Genomic DNA, 4,782 nt, shown 5'->3' with positions numbered 1-4,782 from the left:
GCATCGGCAGGCGGACTCCCAACCGCTGCGCCACCAGGGAAGCCCTTGGCTTCCTTCTTGATGCAGATCTGTTTCCTCCACATGGGAAGGCGTGGCAGCCATCACCCCAGAATGTCAATTCCTGCTGTTCCACGCCCAAAGAGGCCTGATTTTCTTTCTCCATTTTCCTTAGAAATGTCCCAGGAGAGGGCTTTGGTGGACCCAGTGAGGGCCCAGAGAACACGATGATGCCATGGGGAGGGAGGGGCGTAGGCAGGTAGCGAGTTCTGCCGTCTGTGCCAGGAGGAGGGGGTGGGAAAGGGGGTGTTTGTGGATGGGTGGTGGGCCCACACTCTAACCTGGGGGGTACTCGGGGCTGTCCCCATGGACCCCAGGAAGGGTCAGGCTTTCGGCAGGTAGAGGCAAACGGAATGGAAACCCCAATGAACAATGGGACGCTCTCTTCGGCGTCCTCACTCTCTTCTCTCCCATTCATTCATTCAGCCAACAAACAATTATTGGGTACCTTGAGTTGGGCCCTGGAGCAAAGCTCTGGGCATGTGGTGAGAACAAGACAGAAGCATCCCAGCCTTCAGGGTGGAGGGAGGGGGCCACATCTCTACTGGCTCCCCAACCACTGATTTCGTGAAGACAGATTCTAAGGGTGATGGAGGAAACCAAGAGGGCGTGGAGGCAACAGGGAGGGGTGGGCGGGGCCCCCAGCTGACGGTCAGGACGGCCTCCCGAAGGAGGGAGGAGCCTCACGCCCGATGGGGAAGGAGCTGAGCATCCAGGCTGGTGAGGCTGGAAGAGGACAGTGGCTTGTCTCCTCCAGACACCTCTGGCCCAAATGCTGTGTTTTCAACCATTGAGCCAACGTTGAACATTTTGGAGATTTCGCATAAAAACTGTGACTTCTGACTGATTGGCACCCCTGGGCTCACAGGCTCCAGGGCGACAGTGGTTGGCTCTGGGTGGTCACGGCCCCCACCTCCCTTGGGTTCTCCACCTGCCTGATCTCCCCAGATGTGTGAGTTCACAACCCTCACTCTCCCCTAGGGGAAAAGACGTCACCCGTCTCGGTAAAATGCCACCAGGCGGTCATTCAGACACACCGCACAAAGTCTCCTCGGCAATTCCTCTTTCAAATTCCACTCCTAAACTTTCAGCACATCCAAAGGGCTCTTCCTGCAAATCACGCCCCCCCTTCCCTGACCACTCCTCCAGGGGGTACTGCTGGCACCCCAGGTGAGCCAGTCACCTCCTGCCCGGACGTAGTAGCCCTGAATGGGTCTCCCTGCCCCAGTCCCCGCCCTGGTCACACATTCCCCTCTCCCAGCCAGAGATTCTTCCAGAATCAGGTCAGATCCCATCAGCCCTCCACTCAAAGACTTGCATGGCCCCTTCTCACCAAGAGTAGAGTCAACAGTCCTCCTCACAGACACTGGCCCCAGGGACCGAGCCCTGCTACCTGCGTGACCCCAGAGCCCACTCTTGTCCCCCACACTCGTGCCCCTGGGCTACACTGGCCTCCTACCAAGCACCTGTGGCCTCAGTTGAGCTGGGAGCTGTCCCCCTGCAGATTCGCTGCTGCCTGAGGTTTGCTTTCAGGCTTAATAAATGAATAAAGGGGAGGAAAGCCACAGCCACGATCAATCATCGACGAGGTTGTATCTCAAACACATAACACTGTTGTTGAAAGAAGTGGTAGAAGACTACAGGATTCCATGCTGTTGTCACCAAACAGCGTGCCGTTGAGCAATGTGTGAGTAGGCGACACATTTATGAGGAAAACACGAGAATGTAGGCTAGTGGTTACCTTGGGTCACAGGTCGGGGGGCCACCCAGGGGGCTGCTGAGTACTTGCAAGGCCGGATTTCTTAAATACATGAGTGTTTGTTTGATTATAATTTTTAAATTTAATTACAGTTTTCTTGAGGATAATTGACTGTACTCACTTAAGTTTACCAAAAATGTGTGCAATTTAATGCTTTTTGACATACCCACGCACCTGTGAAACCACCTCCATAATCAAGATAATGAATGTATCCATCACCCCAAAGAGTCCCTGTTGCACCTTGGAAATCCCTCCTTCCCTCCCCTCCCCCTGTCTTGGGCAACCACTAATCTGCTTTGTGGCCCTAAAGATTAGTTTGCGTTTTCTAACATGTTATAAAAGTACATGTTTTATGTAATTTGTATTTCATTGTATAGATATAGCAAAATTTGTTACCTGTTCATCCGTTGACTGACATTTGGGTTGTTTCCAGATTTTGGCATTTGCAAATAAAGCTGCTGTAAACAAGCGCATGTCTTCGAGTGGGCAAATTCTCCCGTTGCTGTTGGTAAATAAAAAAAGTGGAGTGTCTGGGTCATATGGCTGGCATAGGTGTAAGTTTTTAAGAAACTGCCACGCTGTTCTCCATTCTCACCAACACTTGGTCTTTTAAATTTTTGCCCTTCTTGTGTGTGCGGTGGCATTTTGTGTTTCTGTTTTTGTTTTTTTGTGGTACACGGGCCTCTCCCTGTTGTGGCCTCTCCCGTTGGCGAGCACAGGCTCTGGACGCACAGGCTCAGCGGCCATGGCTCAAGGGCCTATCCGCTCCGTGGCATGTGGGATCCTCCCGGACCGAGGCACGAACCCGTGTACCCTGCATCGGCAGGTGGACCCGCAACCACTGCACCACCAGGGAAGCCCTAATTTCTCTTTCTGATCTTTCGTTGTTAGTGTATAGGAATGCAAGAGATTTCTGTGCATTAATTTTATATTCTGAAACTTTACAAAATTAATTGATTATCAGAGTGGACATCCTTGTCTTGTTCCTGATCTTAGAGGGAATGCTTTCAGTTTTTCACCCTTGAGAATGATGTTTGCAGTGGGTTTGTTGTACAGGGCCTTTATTATGTTGAAGTAGGTTCCCTCTATGCCCACTTTCTGGAGAGTTTTTATCATAAATGGGTGTTGAATTTTGTCAAAAGCTTTTTCTGCATCTATTGAGATGATCATATGGTTTTTATTCTTCAGTTTTTTATTATGGTGTATCACATTGATTGATTTGCATATATTGAAGAATGTTTACATCCCCGGGATAAATCCCACTTGATCATGGTGTATGATCCTTTTAATGTGTTGTTGGATTCTGTTTGATAGTATTTTGTTGAGGATTTTTGCATCTATATTCATCAGTGATGCTTGTCTGTAATTTTCGTTTTTTGTAGTATCTTTGTGTCTGGTTTTGGTATCAGGGTGATGGTGGCCTCATAGAATGAGTTTGGGAGTGTTCCTTCCTCTGAAAATTATTGGAAGACTTTGAGAAGGACGTGTGTTAGCTCTTCTCTAAATGTTTGATAGAATTCACCTGTGAAGCCATCTGGTCCTGGACTTTTTTTGTTGGAAGATTTTTAATCACAGTTTCAATTTCATTACTTGTGATTGGTCTGTTCATATTTTCTATTTCTTCCTGGTTCAGTCTTGGTAGGTTATACCTTTCTAAGAATTTGTCCATTTCTTCCAGGTTGTCCATTTGTTGGCATAGAGTTGCTTGTAGTGTCTCTTATGATGCTTTGTATTTCTGCGGTGTCCATTGTAACTTCTCCTTTTTCATTTCTAATTTTATTGATTTGAGTCCTCTCCCTCTTTTTCTTGATGAGTCTGGCTAATGGTTTATCAATTTTGTTTATCTTCTCAAAGAACCAGCTTTTAGTTTTTTTGATCTTTGCTATTGTTTTCTGTGTTTCTATTTCATTTCTTTTTGCTCTGATCTTTATGATTTCGTTGCTTCTGCTAACTTTGGGTTTTGTTTGTTCTTCTTTCTGTAGTTCCTTTAGGTGTAAGGTTAGATTGCTTATTTGAGATTTTTCTTGTTTCTTAAGGTAGGCTTGTATTGCTATAAACTTCCCTCTTAGAACTGCTTTTGCTGCATCCTATATGTTTTGGATCATTGTGTTTTCATTGTCATTTGTTTTTAGGTATTTTTTGATTTCTTCTTTGATTGCTTCAGTGATCTCTTGGTTATTTAGTAATGTATTGTTTAGCCTCCATGTGTTTGTGTTTTTTACGTTTTTTTTCCTGTAATTGATTTCTAATCTCATAGTGCTGTGGTCGGAAAAGATGCTTGATGTGATTTCAATTTTCTTAATTTACCAAGGCATGATTTGTGACCCAAGATGGGATCTGTCCTGGAGAATGTTCCATGTGCACTTGAGAAGAAAGTGTAATCTGCTGTTTTGGGATGGAATGTCCTATAAATATCAATTAAATCTATCTGGTCTATTGTGTTATTTAAAGCTTGTATTTTCTTATTAATTTTCTGTCTGGATGATCTGTCCACCGGTGTAAGTGAGGTGTTAAAGTCCCCCACTATTATTGTGTTGCTGTCGATTTCCTCTTTTATAGCTGTTAGCAGTTGCCATATGTATTGAGGTGCTCCTATGTTGGGTGCATATATATTTATAATTGTTATATCTTCTTCTTGGATTGATCCCTTGATCATTATGTAGCGTCCTTCCTTGTCTCTTGTAACATTCTTTATTTTAAAGTCTATTTTATGAGATATGAGTATTGCTACTCCAGCTTTCTTTTTATTTTCATTTGCATGGACTATCTTTTTTCATCCCCTCACTTTCAGTCTGTATGTGTCCCTAGGTCTGAAGTGGGTCTCTTGTAGACAGCATATAGATGGGTCTTTTTTTTGTATCCATTCAGCGAGCCTGTGTCTTTTGGTTGGAGCATTTAATCCATTCACGTTTAAGGTAATTATCAGTATGTATGTTCCTATTACCATTTTCTTAATTGTTATGGGT

The sequence above is a fragment of the Physeter macrocephalus genome, chromosome 16 (assembly GCF_002837175.3).
Source record: "Physeter macrocephalus isolate SW-GA chromosome 16, ASM283717v5, whole genome shotgun sequence".
Taxonomy (NCBI): domain Eukaryota; kingdom Metazoa; phylum Chordata; class Mammalia; order Artiodactyla; family Physeteridae; genus Physeter; species Physeter macrocephalus.
The sequence above is the reverse complement of the archived record's forward strand: the minus strand, read 5'-3'. Positions refer to the sequence as shown.